Here is a 17,414-nt window from a genome sequence, read left to right as displayed (position 1 = left end):
TTGTCTATTAACCAGACCAGAGGTACAATACAAGGGACTCATCAGAGCCACCTTATGCTTAGCCTTGTTTTCTGACTAGGACATTGAACGCTGTTCCCCTATTCCCTATTTTAAATTTCACTCTTTCTCTCAGAAACTGAGAAAATTGGGTTTGCTTGCATGCCACTTGTGCTCACATGACTTATTTGGGCTGAGAGGTTGAGGGTAACTGATTGACAGTTTGTCCGGCTGCTGTTTCTGACTGACAGTACAGGAACCCTTACTCTTTGGTAATGCTTAGATTGACTGCTCTGTCATCAGTTGTATAATATCAGGATAGCTGTAATGCCATGTCATGCATAGAAAGGAACCCTGCTGCTATATCTGGTAGGTTTTCACGAGACCACAACTTCTAGACAGAATTCAGCTAATGGGCCACTTTGTGTATACTTGGTGTCGAAACTGGCCACTTTGCTCAACACTCTTCCCCTAACCTGACATTAAACAAAAACTTAATTAAATGACAATCCAAACAAATATCATGATAAAACCAGACAACCACCCAAACAAAACTAATTCACCTCCACCCTTGAGGCTCGCTTTCACAAATATCCGTGGGCTTGGAGGTAAAATAGATGATGTAGAGTCTTACTTTTTAGTAAACTCCTTGGATATCTTAGCATTAAGTGAAAAAAAACTTACACTCTTCAATTCCCTCTAACTACTTTAACATGACAGGATACCTCCCTCTTAGTAAGGACTCGGATAGATATATGCACGTGCTTGGAGTCTGTATCCATAGCACCCTCCCTTAAACTAGAGAGAAAAATCTTGAATCGGATGACCAGACTTTTATGTGCTTTCGACCAACATTTCATCACTGCTTTAGTTACTTATATTTTCTCTACCGTTTTTCCCCAAGTCAGGATTGTACCCTAATCGATCATGTCTCTGATAGTATAGATGCAGCACTCTCCTTGAATAGCAACGCCAAAACACATGTGTTTGGTGACTTTAATGCCCACCATAAAAATTGGCTTGGTTTCTCAGGTTACACAGATGCAGTTGGACGCTCTACTTATAGCTTCTCTATAGCCCATTCTCTTAAACAGACAGTAATGTTTCCAACTCGCCTACCAGATCGTGAATCTCAGCAGGCTTCACTTCTATACCTATTCCCCTCCACAATACCTGAGCATTGTGTGGCTAATGCCCACAGTCAACTTGGAAACACAGACTACCTAGTGGTATCAGTTGACATCACATTTAAATCGCAACCTCAAGGTGAGGGACCATTGCTCAAAATGACAAGGTACTACAACAGGGCTGACTGGGAAACCATTAGATAACACATCCGAGATGCCCCATGGGAAAATATTCTCTCACTTCCTGCTGAACAGTGTGCCAATGAGAAAACTGAATGGTGCAAAGTGGGCATTGAAGCACATGTTTCCACACGGAAGTATTATAGCAAGCCCCACTCACCTCCATAGTTCACTATAGATTCTGCAGCGTCCATTGCACAAAGCATACATTCTGCCGGTTTGTACATCATAAGTCAAATACAAATAGGCAAAAATTCATAGATGCTAGAAATCATTGTAAGAGAGAAATAGCAACAGCCAAAAGAAAGCATGCTAAAATAATCAGAACATGCATAGAATTGAAAAAGATAGGAACTTGTGATTTCTGAGAAATCTATAATAGTGTAGGGAATAAAGGGCAATCACTAATTCCTTCATTGAGCAACAACCAGAAGGTTGCATGCACGGCAATGGAGAAGGTGGAACTGCTTGCCCGGCGATTTGCCTCTAAATCCACCTTAGAGCCAACAAATTTCCCTACGCGAACTGAAGCCACATTAGATGATGTAAAAATCACCCCTTCTCATGTCCGCAATATCATAAAAAACTTAGACACCTCAAAGGCCTGATCTCATCCCTGCTATACTAATTAAGAAATGTTCAGCTGAGCTAGTCCTTATACTTTCCAAGTTCTACAATAAATGCCTTGCTGAATCTTGCTTCCCTAATAACTGGAAGATGGCCTCTGTAGTACCAGTGTACAGGAATTCTGGTGAAAGAACAGACCCTCTCAATTCTCGCATCATTAATTTCTTGCTCCTCTTCACTAAAATCTTTGAGACCTTAATTAATCAAGCACTAGTTCACCATCTCGCAAAAGCAAATCTTCTCTCTGACAAACAGTATGGATTCAGACAATGTCCTTCTACTGCAGATATTTTAACAGTCATCTCTGAGCGCATTTACCATGTACTGAATAAGGCAGGCGAAGCCATAGCTGTAGCCATTGATATATTCAAGGCCTTTGACAAAGTCTGGCACAAAGGGCTGCTAATGAAAATTAAATCGTATGTTATAACTGGACGTATATTAAATATAATTAGATCCTTCTTAGACAATAGAAGCATACAGGTTGTCATTGACGGACGTACATCTAATCAGCATAACTTTAATGAGTACTTCAGGGGTCAATTCTTGGATCATTATTATTCTTGATATTCATAAACGACCTCCCTGATAATATTTTGTCCGAGATGGGTATATTTGTTGATGATACAACATTCTATAACATGCATGAGGGAAGAATGGATGTATATAAATCTACGACAATGGCAGAATCACTAGAAAATGACCTCCACACCATTACGGAATGGGGCCGAAAATGGATGGTAACATTTAATGCTAGTAAAAAGAAGCTGCTCTCCTTTGACAATTATAAGACGCCTCTCCAACCACCTATATCAATGACAAATAACACCCTACCTGAGAATTCTACCTTCAAATTCTTCAGCCTAACATTTGCAGCTGGAACAAATACATAGAAGACTTTGCAAAGACTGCTGCAAAGAAGGTGGGTTCCCTCTATCGAGGTAGAAGACTATTCACACCTGAGAGTATCCTGTACCTCTACAAGGCCAACATTCGCCCATGTATGGAGTATTCTGGTCACATGATAAGGTTAAAAAAAGAGTTGTCACTCTAATCCCACTTTATCAACTAAGCTCCAGCCCTTATCCCATCACCGCAATGTTGCATTTCTGTGCCTGTTTTACAAATATTTTAATGGAATGTGTTCTGATGAACTCGTTGCACTTCTACCCCCTCGTCATACATATCCCAGACAAACTTGCTTAGCAATAACATCTCACTCCTTCACTGTTGAAATCCCTAGATGCCAGAAAGATTTCTATTCTAATACTTTCTCCCCTCAAACAGTTAGACTTTGGAATTCCCTTCCTGCTACCTACTTCCCTGGTCATACTGATATGCAAAAGTAAAAATGTCACATAAACTAACATCTTGTTAATCTTTCCTAGACATGGTCCCAAATAGTAGCCTTTTACGCCTGAGTGGTGACATGCCTTGTTAGGAGTAGACGTGAGTAAAAATATGAATAAATAAAGCTGGTATAGTGTATGAGTATATTTATCATAGAAATGAATGTTAAACGTCAAAACTAATATACATGAAAAGTGATTATAAAATGCATGCTGAATAGATGTGGGAGGCTGGTATATGGATCTACAGAATAGATTTCCACATAGGGTCAAGGAATCGGAGTCGGAGATATCAAAGGAGTCAGAGTCGGCATTCTAGGAATTCTAGGAGTCAGAGTCGGTGTCGGACTTTTACTATCCGACTCCGCAACCCTGGTTATCTTCTTAATTGTGATGTCGCCATTAATTAAATATTACCGCATTATTACATAAAACAATCATGATTCCACGGCTCATTGATATCCTCCATTAATTGTAACAAGACAGACTGAAATTACTTCCCATGACTTCATGCTGTTTTAAGCATAACGTGCAATTTATTTCGAAAACTATTTCCATTAATAATTAATTTTCTACTTTATCATTTTCGTAATTTTTTGGATATGTTACTAATTTCGACATGATATTGAAGTAGTCTTAATTTGTTTTAACTGAAATTCAATATTTTGCTTTTCGCTCTAATAACGAAGAAAGCGCTTGCTTTCTTTTTTTTTTTTTTTACGTAATAAATTAATTTTGACGCCAATAGGTTCAATGTCATAAAACGAATACAATTTTAGAGCATACTGATTTTCCAGTAAAATAAATAAATAAAATAAAGAATTGGCATAGAGAAAAATAGTTGGGGAAAGGGGGGGGGATGCTTAAAGACGATAACCAACAGGGGGGGGGGGGGGATCTTTTTCCTTAAGATTGCGACAAAAATTCTTGCGAAATTCAAGGTAGATAATAATTTTCGACAGTGAAGAGTTCCGTGGAGATTGTGATAATTTTTGTAAATTTATGTGTGGTAAGTGTTTTTCCCCCCCTCAACTGTTTTTTCTCTTCTTTTCTTTCCATATTTCTGCTAAGATAGCTTTTATCTAAATCTTTAATGCTTGACCGATTCTCTTTTCAAGATTTTTTTTCTATCTATGAATTTTATTTTTCGATTTATTTGTTCCAATAGAACGCACGTTACTAGGTGAACAAGTGTCAATTCAACTCGCAAATAAATATATGAAAAAGTAACATATATTTTCTTAATTGTTATTTTAAAAATACGAAGTTTATATACAATTTTAATTTATGATTAACATCATGTTTTCAATTATTACCGTTTGTTTGAATAAATCAGAAATTAGCGATGAATACCACCGTTGCTATCCGACCTCTAAAATCAAATTTTTGAGATCAGTGTTTTTTTTTTATATAGATTTAGTACTTACAAAAATCATTTCGGTACTATGCATACGAATAATGCTGAAGTAACACTATTTAGTAACAGGTTCTTAACATGTTAAATGCGCGCACGCAAAAACAAATATGGCGACTAATGAAAATCATTAGAAAATACATTGGGAAATGAAAGTGTTAAATGTCATACAAACCAAAACCACTTGTCCGAGACAATTCAAAACAAATTCGAATACTCTTAAAATCAACTTTTGAAATGTGTTTACTGTTTAGTTGGTACTCTATCTCATTTTGACCTTAGAAAAAAAAACAAAAAAAACTTTCTGTACTTTCACCTAACAATTTAATGAAGAAAAGCTACCGTAAAACTTGAATTTAACTTGTAAATCGCATCTAAAAAATAGCACGGTCCTTATTCTGCGTAAATATTTTAAGTACCATAATTTAATGTTTAATGAAGGGATTACAGTTCGTTATGTAAATGTTTTGTAAAGTATTCCCCTCCTTTGCTTATAAAAATGTTTTTAAATTAAAAAAAAAAAAATATTTTTAGAATTAAAAAAAAAAAAGTGTTTCTTTCAACTAATAATAACTTTAAAACAAGATTATATAATGTGATTATATTCACTAATATTAAGCGGTGTCAGCCGAAAATGTACCCCGTTAAATTTTAGTGAGAGCATTTTGTGTAACTTTGTTACAAAGAATGTGTACCAAGATGATTTTGCGGAGAATGCTGTTGGCGGACGTACACGAATGAAGCCCCTATAACGAAATACGCATCGGCTCCGATGTTGTACGTAGTTCGTTTAAGGGAGCATTCATTATTCCGAAAAGGAAAGAAATTTGGCCTTATTTTTTATTTTGGCTTGAACTTTGCGCTTTCGCTTTTCCGATTATTTCGATATTATATGTTCTTTTTTTTTTTTTTTTGAGGGGGGGGGATACTTTCTTTTTGGCAGTGTTTTTTTGGATGGATATTTTTTTGGGGGGAGGGTGAGGGATGGATAAAAATTTTAATTTGGCTTGAACTTTGCGATTTTCGGATTATTTTGTTATTAGTTTTTTTTTTTTAATCTTTTTAGCCGGATTTAACAGGTGCGGGGGGGGGGGATATGGGTACAAGCTCCAAACATTTAAAAATATTAGAAACACTTCAAACATTGGCGGAGGCACTTAAACCATAAAACATAAGTGCATAAGCACTAAAATTGTTTTTGTTTTCATTTTGTTTGTTAAATACAGCGGCTTTGTATTACTGTACACATAGAGTCGAAAAAAAACAAAACAAAAACAATCGTGTTCTCGTCGAGTAGGTTTGTTTTTTTTTAATTCAAGAAAATAAATGGTACTCCTAAAGCCTTTAGGCTAAAGGTCTTTGTTTATCGCCACAAGTGCTAATCTGGACTTGCACCTATTTTCCTAACTATAATCTCCGCCCAAAAAGACCCTCCCCTAAAAGGCCAAACAAAAAATATCCATTAAAAAAAAAAAAAAAAAACACAGCCAAAAAAAAAATATCCATCCAAAAAAAAAAGAAAAACATTAGACACCGCCAAAAATGGCCGAAAAATCAAGTTGTTGTTGTTTTTTAAAACGAAATTACATTTATTAAAATCCATTATTTCTGAGTAACTTTTGGGTTTGTATTACTGTACACATAGATTCGAAAAAGTTGTCAAAAAACAAATATTTCACAAGTAAATGTTATCAAAGGCAAGATAAGTTACTTTTCTACCAAATTGGATATATTTTGTGTTTTTATTCAATGTAACATGTTTATTCAGCTCGAAAAACATGCAGTGTTTACCGATGTATTGGAAAATTCAAAATGGCGCGCGACTCTCTCTTTAACACGGTAAGTTTGGGAAAAGGTGTTATAAATAATAAACTAGACAAAATACTATTAAAAAACCACCGAATATATGTCAACTTATGTCACGGTAACATATATTGAACGAACTTCTAACAGTATGTTGTCTAGTTTATTATTTATAACACCTTTTCCCGAACTTACCGTGTTAAAGAGAGAGTCGCGCGCCATTTGGAATTTTCCAATACATCGGTAAACACTGTATGCTTTTCGAGTTGAATAAACATGTTACATTGAATAAAAACACGAAAATTATATCCAGTTTGGTAGAAAAGTAACTTATCTTGCCTTTGATAACATTTATTTATTATATATTTGTTTTTGGACAACTTTTTCGAATCTATGTGTACAGTTATACAAACCCTAACTTTTTTTTTCCAGAAAGATAAAACCCTAAATTTGGTACTGGTCGCGATTAGAGTTCCCTGCCGAACACCCTAAAAAAACACTGACTTCTCCCTTAGTTGCCATAGTAACTAAACGATCATGAATTTTTTAACCTTACAATTGAATAAAAAAAAAAAACTTTAATTAAGCTTAGAAATACGATTTAAAATGTAGCGTGGATCATAAGTGCACTAGCACCCATTTTTTTTATTAATAAATGTTTAGTAATTATTTTTCTTTTAATATTCATAAACAGTAAAAACGTCGTCATTTAAAAAGAAAATGCTATTTAAAAAAAAGAAAAAGTCGATAAAAGTGACACATAAACAGTAAAACAGTAAAAAAAAGTCGATAAAAGTGAGATATTATTAATACATGTGTAGTAATGTCTTTTATTTCAATATTCATAAACAGTAAAACAAAGTCGATAAAAATTCATGATCGTTTAGTTACTATGGCAACTAAGGGAGAAGTTAGTGTTTTTTTAGGGTGTTCGGCAGGGAACTCTAATCGCGACCAGTACCCTAAATTTTATCATATAGAAAACAGAATAATGTAAAAAAATTTCTACTATTTTTAATTAAATTTTAAATGTTAAATTTTCCCCAAAAGTTAACAATTGACATTTTTGTCTTGCACAAAAAACGTACATAAATATTAAAAAAAAGGTTTTAAAATAATTAATTTATTTATTTGTTGTCTAAGTAAGATTTAGGGTGATTTTCTGAGAATATGCAAAAATACTATAATATAAGTACCTGGATTTCAAATAATTCCACTTATTCATATAGGCAACCAGTTACTTCGCGTCAATCTAGACAATGTTTACGTTTGTGCTTGAGAAAAAGCAAACTATGGAAGACCAAACAGGCCCAAAAAACTTATTTTTCAGTGACGAAAATTTCAATGTATTATTAACGCTGAGGCTAGCTAGTACCAGATGGGTGACCATTTGTATGAGTTTGGTTTTTAATGTGTATGCATGTGGGGGCCAGGCTCCCCAAAATGGGGGGGGGGACAATTTAAAGCAGAATAAAAAAAATTATTTCAGCGTGTTTGGTCCACCGTAGTCGAAAGGCGGCAAACGTTTCCAAACTTGATCGAAAAAATAATTATATTTTTAACACAAAGGGCACAATATTTATCAAATTTTTTTTTTTGTATCGATTCTTCAAAGCATACCCTGTTTAATAATGGTCATGCATTATTCGGCTCGCTAAAAAAAATTGTTAATTTATTTATCAAAGATTTTAAAATGGCTTTTTTCGTATAAATATTAAAAAACTTTTTGTTTTGTTTTGCTTAACTTAAATTAATTATTTTACTTAACATATTCACCGAATTTCACACTTCAAAACTCAAAAGCGGGATAATTAAACACAATAAAATTTCTGATATTCAGATGTCAAAATAAGGTATGCAAACAATCTTTTTTTTTTTTTTTTTAATCTATAATCCTGTCCCTTACAACAACACAATATGTTGTGTTTAGTTTCAGATGATTATTTTAAGCATATTTGTATCCCCTCAAAACAAGGGGGGGGTTGTAAGCAAAAATATATAAATATCGTTTATGAAAAATAAGTACACTGTTATAAAGTTCATTCTTCTCTTAATAATCGCTGAAAATTTCATATTGATTGGATAATTACCTGCTTTTTGGTAGATTTTTAAAAAGACGGTCCATCAAAAAGTACTTACCTGCCCCCCCCCCCCAGTTTTGGCGGTGTCTATAATAAACATGTTTTTCATATAAAATTTTATGTTTATTGGCTAGATAAATATATAAAGATTATTGTAAAAAATAAATTTTAGTCATTTTTATTCTTTAGAAAATATTTCAGCGGTACGGCGCATAGAATTTCTAGGTACGTGCAAAATGAATGCCGATGCTCCAAATGTATAGACATTTTGACCCCTTCCTTTACTTAAAAATTCACCAAAATTCAGGAAATTAACCACTTTTAATGAAATTTTCAGTATTTATCCAATCATGATCATGAAATGTAACAAGCCTATTATTTTTATTTGAATCTTAGTGGAAATGTATTATTTTGTTTAAAAAATACCTTTACTAAAATTATGGTTTTCAGTAGTAAAAAAAATGTATGAATTTATTTTTGCTTTTTATGAAAATAAAGTATCGTAAATTGTAACAAAAAATATTTAATTTTTACATGATAAAAAAAACAAAAAACCTACTCGACGAGAACACGACTATATTAATTTATTTTTATTTCGGACGATTATTCTCATCTTTATTAGTTGTTGTTTTCATCTTTATTGGTTATTGTTTTTCACAACGTTTCGGCCAACTATTCCTCTGGCCTTCGTCAGCTGGTAACTGCGACGGATAGGAACTTTGAATCTCCTAACTGCATTCTCAGCAATCACTGCCATCCGTAGTTGTTGTCGTCTCACCACGTTTTGGCCAAGTAAACATCTGGCACGCTTTGGGTAGGATTGAAACCGCTATCTTCAGACAATGCTCATCTGGAACCGTAGAGATTCAGTGTCTCTATCAGCTGCGCCATGGGCCCCGAAAGGCGATCAAGGTTGGATTCTTTGATCTTATAAATCCACGTTTATTTATTATCTGATCTTCCATAGTCGGATCCGTACCGATTGGTATATATATTATTCCTTAAGTGGAATTCATTTTTGAGATGAGCATGATATATATTAATTTATTTTTATTTCGGACTATTATTCTCATCTTTATTCACCAAAAACAACAACCAATAAAGATGAAAACAACAACTAATGCTAAAACTAGAAAAATATTTGTAAACCAAAAAAATGTGTAAGAAAATACAATTTTAATAAAACAATTTTTGAATTAAAGCAACATTGGATTTTTATAAAGTAGAACTGTGCAAAAATGTCATATTTTTTTTTATTTTTTAATATAAGAAAGTGAAGAAAAAATGAAATTCTTATGATAAAAAAATGTGAAAAACGTGTCAGTGATATTTTGAATGAAACGATGTAACTGTTCAGTCAGAAAAATCGTTTTGTGTGCGTGAATTTGTTTTTCACGGGTTTGTTTATAGCGCACATGCATCAGAAATTCTATAATACAGGTCTTTATATCTTGCAAACTACTTGCTTCAATAAAATTTAAATGAGATTTTCGTCTTCAGCATAGATGAAAACCTTACAAAATCACAATTTTCAAGAAATTTGTGGATTGTTGGTTACAGAGAAATAGATTTGCTTATAATGCACTTCAGTATTGGTGGCATGCATGGCATGTTTATTTTTTTTTAGCCACTTGTGGGTAATGGAAAATTTAGACATTTCCAGACGTTCCGCTGTTGATTGGCGATCTTTCTGCTCGGAAGTTTGCAACAACTTGTTACAAAACTAAGACCCCCATAGGAGGCCACTGTATTGAGGTTGAAATCGAAACTTTAATCGTTCAACGAAAATATAACTGAGGAAGAATCCTCCGTCAAATTTGCTCTTTTTGAAGGCATCAAGAAAATTTCCAGACGGAATTTTGTGATTGCTCTGACAGGACCCAACGAACGGAGAAACGATCATGTTCTCTCCTTTTATTTACTGTGATTTTTAATATATCGTATTCAGCTGAATCCAAAACAAGCAGCACTTGAAGGAATGGTTTATTTTATTGTCGTTACACCATAATCACATGATTAAGATTTTAGCAGACGAAAAATTGGGGGACAAAAGGGTCAGGAGAACCAATAATTTTATTTTCGTAAAAAAGATAACGAAATAGTAATTCGTTTTTACTAAAATAATAACAGGGTAAAATGAATTAAAAAAAAAAATAACATAATTAGCAGATACGCATGAAAAAATTAAAGAATTAACAATTTTATTTTAGTAGGAAGGATGAAACATTTTAGTAAGAAAAATAACAAAATATTAATTCGTTCTTACTAAAATAATAACTGGGGAAATATATCTTTTCTGGTAATAATAAAAATTAAGTTTGTTTCATTTTGTTTTCGAGTTTCTAATTCAATTTTTAAGTTTGAAAGTGTGCGAACAATTTTTTCTTTTTTAGCAGTAATTTGGCTGGGTATTCCAACATCAATGTTTACCAGGGAGTTTTTGTTTTCTACCCTTTAACTAGAAATGAATTTGAGTTTTCGTCATTGATTTTAAATGTTATTTATTTTAACAAAAACATTGAGAGTAATGTCAAAATGCTGTAAATAATTTACATGACAGAAATGAGTTAATTTTTTTGTTTTCTGTAAAAGTTTAACCACAAGCTGCAACGAAGTTTAATCCCAAGTGAGTACTTGTTAAGATAGTCGACAGATCGATTTCTTTTTGAAAGATGCTATTTTAAGCCAAAAACAATATTACGTACTTAATTGTCATGTTGAAAATAGTAATATATCCAAAAATTACGAAATATCAAGTAGAAAATTATTTCTAGTTAAAAGTAATTTTTACTGAAAATTGGGTAAAACCGCATTTTTCTTAAACACTATAAAGTAGGTAGTAGGAGGCTATATACAGGGGACATAACTATGAAACAAATGTTTTAGATTACTTGTGTCATGGCTGCAAAATTTGTTTATAGCGATAGACGTTTTTTACTGAAAACACTATTGCACTTGTTCTACTCGAATTTTCGTAATTTTTTTTATATATTACTATTTTCAACATGACAATAATATTGTTTTTGCTTAAAATGATATATTAAAAAAATCAGTTTGTCGACTATATCTAAACAAATACTTCCAAATACAATAAAACAATGTTTTGTAATTTTTTAAATAAGGATTTATAATTTGGATTATTCAAACTACTTTTCTCATCTTGGTTGTTATTTTCAACCTCTGATTTTCCCAAAATTCCATATAGGTTCCCGAGTTTGAAAAGATATACCTGAATATACTTAAAGTTTCATTGTCCAAAGACATTATGTGAATTGCTATCCAAACAATCAAAATAATACAAAATGCAATATATTTTCATCTTTCTTTTATTGAAAATCTCATGATTCTAAAATGTTTAGAGATCAACTTGTTTGAGGCATTTACCTCCCTTCTTATAGGAAGTCTCCAGGTTTTCTCCAGATTTTCATTTCTACAAAGAAAAAGGATCAATTTGCATAACTTGGTTTCATCCAGGTTTTTTGATGTTCGTAGTTTTGGCATTTATCTTCATTTTTGCTATTTTCCCCCATTAGACAATTCTGCAATGTTTGACCTTTCTAGTATTTGTATCTAGTTGTATCTCCCTGGTGTTACCTGAGAGTAAAAAAAAAAAATAATGACTGGCTTGTTTATGATGAATCAGAAATTGATTTAGGTGACTAATTTTATAATCAAATGAACTCAAGGGAGAGTACTCGGTATAATTACACATGATAACTTCCCTTTAATTTGTTTTGGTGAGTAAGGAAAAATGTCTCCATTCTAACAGTTTACTTAGCTGGAATTAATATTTTCAGAAAGAAAACGCTGAATCAAACTAAAATATCCTTAATGTGTTTAGCCTTTTTCATGCTAATATTACTAAAGATGTTTGCTTTTTGATTTACTTGCGTTTTGATTTACATATCTTCATAAAATGGTTCTAACCGAAAACGGCTCAGCAGTTTAAATCTGTAATAAAATTGACCCTGAAGTCCACATGATTAAATAATAGTTCTGGATTTACTGTTATTTTGCTTCGGCAGTTTCTCTAGTTTTTTTATAAAAGTTTATTAATTGTCTCTCGGGAGATTCTCTTCATTTGTTGTCTTCATCAATTCATATTAAGCAACTATTTTCTAAACTAGTGCTATTAGATCAGGCTGTCTGAAGATATTGGCTTCCTGACCTGCTTCAAACATTGATGTTATTTTTTTTTTCCTTTCTCTTTGCAAGACTTAATCCTGTTCTACAAAGTAATAAAAAATAAAAAATAGCAATTTTCTTCTGAATTTTTGAGATAAGGATTGATAATTTCTATTATTTGGTTTACTGTTCTCATCTTGAGTTATTTTCATATTTCAGTTGATGTAAGAAGAAAGAAGTTACGTCGGTTGAAATGTTGTGAAAATAAAGCTCAAGATAAGACCAGTAATCCGAAGAATCCAAATAATATGAATAATTTTCGTTTACAAAACGAAATTTTCTCCCAAATCACTCGAATTCACTATTAAATAATCTGAAAATAGATGATATGCGTCAAAACAAAATTTTTTTCCCAAATCACTGAATTCACTATTAAATTATCTGAAAATAGATGATATGCGTCAAAACAAAATTTTTTCCCAAATCACTGAATTCACTATTAAATAATCTGAAAATAGATGATATGCGTCAAAACAAAATTTTTTCCCAAATCACTGAATTCACTATTAAATTATCTGAAAATAGATGATATGCGTCAAAACAAAATTTTTTCCCAAATCATTCGAATTCACTATTAAATAATCTGAAAATAGATGATATGCGTACAAACAAAATTTTTTCCCAAATCACTCGAATTCACTATTAAATAATCTGAAAATAGATGATATGCGTCAAAACAAAATTTTTTCCCAAATCACTGAATTCACTATTAAATAATCTGAAAATAGATGATATGCGTCAAAACAAAATTTTTTCCCAAATCATTCGAATTCACTATTAAATAATCTGAAAATAGATGATATGCGTACAAACAAAATTTTTTCCCAAATCACTCGAATTCACTATTAAATAATCTGAAAATAGATGATATGCGTCAAAACAAAATTTTTTCCCAAATCACTGAATTCACTATTAAATAATCTGGAAATAGATGATATGCGTCAAAACAAAATTTTTTCCCAAATCACTGAATTCACTATTAAATAATCTGAAAATAGATGATATGCGTCAAAACAAAATTTTTTCCCAAATCACTGAATTCACTATTAAATAATCTGAAAATAGATGATATGCGTCAAAACAAAATTTTTTCCCAAATCACTGAATTCACTATTAAATAATCTGAAAATAGATGATATGCGTCAAAACAAAATTTTTTCCCAAATCACTGAATTCACTATTAAATAATCTGAAAATAGATGATATGCGTCAAAACAAAATTTTTTCCCAAATCACTGAATTCACTATTAAATAATCTGAAAATAGATGATATGCGTCAAAACAAAATTTTTTCCCAAATCACTGAATTCACTATTAAATAATCTGAAAATAGATGATATGCGTCAAAACCAAACATTTCTTTCTTAAAACTTATGCAGATGTACATCGCTATTAAAATCACAATTTGAATATGTTTATCTCGCTTTCTCTTTATTTTGAAATCTCGATCGTTAATGTTTTGTCTGAGGCGAGAAGCAAACTGTTGAGCAGTTTCATTTTGTTTATGACGTAAGAAATTTCATATCGAAAATTGCATTAATTATGCAAACAAAATATTCAAAATATAACAACTTTTGTCCATCTTTTAATTTGTAGTTGTTTCTGTGTTTTCTAACGTGGTAAAAATGTCTACATTTGGATCTGTTGTATCGTGCCTCCGTAAAATATGGAAAACTTCCTGTCATGTTTGTGTCCGTATCCGTCATAAAATGTATTATTTTTTGCTAAATTTATTTACATAATCGCATTGTCGAATAACATCACATTCAAGTCTGAATTTAATTAAACAATCATAAAACAATGCAACAAAAACTCATTTCAACCACGAGAAATTGTGCATCTGCAGAAACTATTGAAATTTAAATGCTGTAACTATATTTATAAAACACATCGTTTCGTGATGTTTTTTTATTACATAAGTACTTCAGTTTTATTGAATTTTTTTTTTTTTTTTTAACTCTTAGCTTTTGTGTATTAAAAAAATTTAAAAGTCGCACGTACTAAATCAGCAAGCAGGCCATGGATAGTAGTGGGTGCCAATTATATGACGAATGCAGGGAAGGGGAAACTGATCATATGCTTTTTATTGTTTGTGAGAAGTGTGAATACTAATTAGGCATTCTTCCTTTATGTAGTATTAGTAGTAGTGAACATTTTATTTTGCTTTATTTCACTCCACAAAATATTTTTTAATAGATTTTTTTTTTTTAAAGTTTGTTTTTAGTATTTTATACTATGAAATTTATTTTAATAAATGATTGATTAATAGTAAAAAGCTCCAAATATTTAACTTGTTTTTATTTAACCTATAATTTGTTCAAATTATTATTGCTAAAGCCATTCCCTTATATATCAAATATTTAATTTGTATCAATTTGGATTAGCCATGCAATTTGCATAGCTAAACTAGTTAATGTATTCAATTCTTACTGTAGCTAACTGTATGGCTCCAATCTGTTACATATAGTAAAAAATATATATAAGCCACACAGCCATGAGAAACACAGAGCCAAATATTTGAGAAATGGTATACTTGGTCAGTATTAAAATGGATGACTATTTAATAATACCAGGTCTTGTATGTGCTTTGAAACCCGAAGAGGGATGGGCACCACCAGACTATTCTTATCCAAGACATGCTACATGAAATGATGCAGCACCACCCTAGGTTTATTAATATAAACAATATTGAACTTGTCATTTTGATAAAAGGTTTTATGCTATATTCAAATATTTCTAGATTGTTATTCTTGTATTCAAATATTTCTAGATTGTTATTCTTGTATTAATAGTTTATAAATGATGAATTTAATTTAACCTGTCAATGGGATCCTGGATCAAACTCAGAACACTTTGCCGGAGGGTGTCAGAGGCAGGTTTGTGTCCAGGACTAACTAACTCTGAAGAATGGGTTATTCCATTACAGTATGATATTCAACATTGGTGTACAGGTAAAAGTGAGAGACTATTTATGTCCCTCTTCTCTCCATAAAGTTAGGCACAAGGTCAAGTGTGGATTTAAAGAGAATGTTTTGGTGCAACAAACTGGATACGAACTTGGCACACCTAGGTTTTTCACTTAGTGTTCTTAACTACTTAGCTATGTGAACTATTTAGCTACTGTTACTGGGAGAGTGTGAGACTGTTTATCATTAAGGATTTTCCCATCCTAATAAAAAATCTCTTATTTATTCAGTGCGACACGCAACACAGAATTTCTTTCTGATTTACTATAAAGATTAAGGAATTTTACTTTTTTTTTACTTTCAATTTTATAAACTAAAGCAAATTTTTGAATAACATAAAAAAAATGTCCATCCTAATTTCTAATCCAAAGTAGAGGAAATACCCACTTAACTGACAACAAAAGCTTTTATAAGAAAGAAAAAAAAAATGTGACATAAGTTTATTGAATCAAAAATTGTTCATGCTTAAATAGGGCAAGTTCTATTCTGGTAGTTCATAACCACTGGAAAAAGTGGAACAATAAGAAAATTTAGATATCACTGACATTATAAACCTTATAGAGTCGGTTTTCAAAAACGTCAATTAATATGCCCAAAATACTTTTCTATAAAAGTTAGACTTTTCTGTAACTTTAGCAGTATTAGTGGTGGATATTGAAAAATTAATCTGCCAAAAACACTACTGCCATTTGAAAATACATCCATAAAAAATTTTAAAGATATTTTTCAAGTGATGTCATATGTACTTTTAGTTCATTGTATTTGAAATGAGTTCAAAATCAGTTAATAGGCATGACTCTAAAAAAAAAACAAACAAAAGATCCTATAAATTGTTAAATTTCTCAATTGCATTAAATATTGAAAAAAAAATGTCTTTTTCTAGATTAATTCAAAGCTATCTTTATTACTTTAGATCAAGGTTGTTGAGTCGGTCAAAGCTAATTCATTGTTTTAGGAGTTGAATTCAGACATTTTAAGAATGTCACGAGTTTATAGTATTGAAGATAAAGTGCAATTCAAACATTTTATATCATCTTTTATTGATCATCTTTGTTAAACATGCAACAAACAGGTGTTAGTTATAATTTATTAGAAGTTCAAGAATCTGGACCAGGAAAATGTTATCGGGAGTTCATAATAGGAGAATTTTATTTCAAAGTATGTATGCATGAGAACTATGAGTTACCTCACTCATTTGATATTGCTGACCCCAACGTTGTTTGTTGTGAATTTTTCTTTCATCTTTTCTAATTCTGGCCGCATTGGCAACTGCCGAGGGGGTATGTTGGCTCATAATTATAAAAATAAAAGCAAAACAAAAACACTCTGTAAATATTTGTTACACTCTGGGAATGTGTGTGACACCATTGTGGGAAACTACCCTTTAAGTGCAAACGTCTATGTCTTAGTTTTCCTGTTGAGCCAGTATTCATGAGTTGATCTCCCAACCTGGTTTAAGCCACAATCTGGCTTCCTTTAGCGTTAAACTCAAAACTGTTGTCATCCGGACACTGTCCACAACTTTAAGACTGTCGGCAAACCGTTCTAAACCATTGTAAAATTCATGGGCACATACAAAAATGCCCGCAAATCGACTCTAAAAAATATATCTGGTTCCTTTCTTATCATCTGCCACACCTTGATTACAATATCACTGGAACTCTCCTTTGTGGTCTTTGGTGAAC

The 17,414-nt window shown here is 31.9% G+C and overlaps 1 protein-coding gene across 2 annotated transcripts in view; it reads left to right on the top strand.

Moving 5' to 3' along the window:
• The first annotated feature begins 4,150 nt into the window (after positions 1-4,150).
• Positions 4,151-17,414, top strand: part of LOC145291355 (coenzyme Q-binding protein COQ10 homolog B, mitochondrial-like) — a 42,661-nt gene continuing 29,397 nt past the window's right edge. Inside the window, exon 1 of one of the 2 annotated variants that reach the window (XM_080137125.1) lies at positions 4,151-4,289. The gene's annotated coding sequence lies outside the window, so the exon portion shown is untranslated. The remainder of the gene's footprint in view (positions 4,290-17,414) is intronic. The other variant, XM_080137127.1, reaches the window with a different exon arrangement.

This window comes from Euprymna scolopes, chromosome 12, assembly GCF_053919585.1.
Source record: "Euprymna scolopes isolate OS-2025 chromosome 12, ASM5391958v1, whole genome shotgun sequence".
NCBI lineage: Eukaryota > Metazoa > Mollusca > Cephalopoda > Sepiida > Sepiolidae > Euprymna > Euprymna scolopes.
Note: the sequence above shows the minus strand (reverse complement) of the source record. Positions and strands in the feature narration are given on the sequence as shown.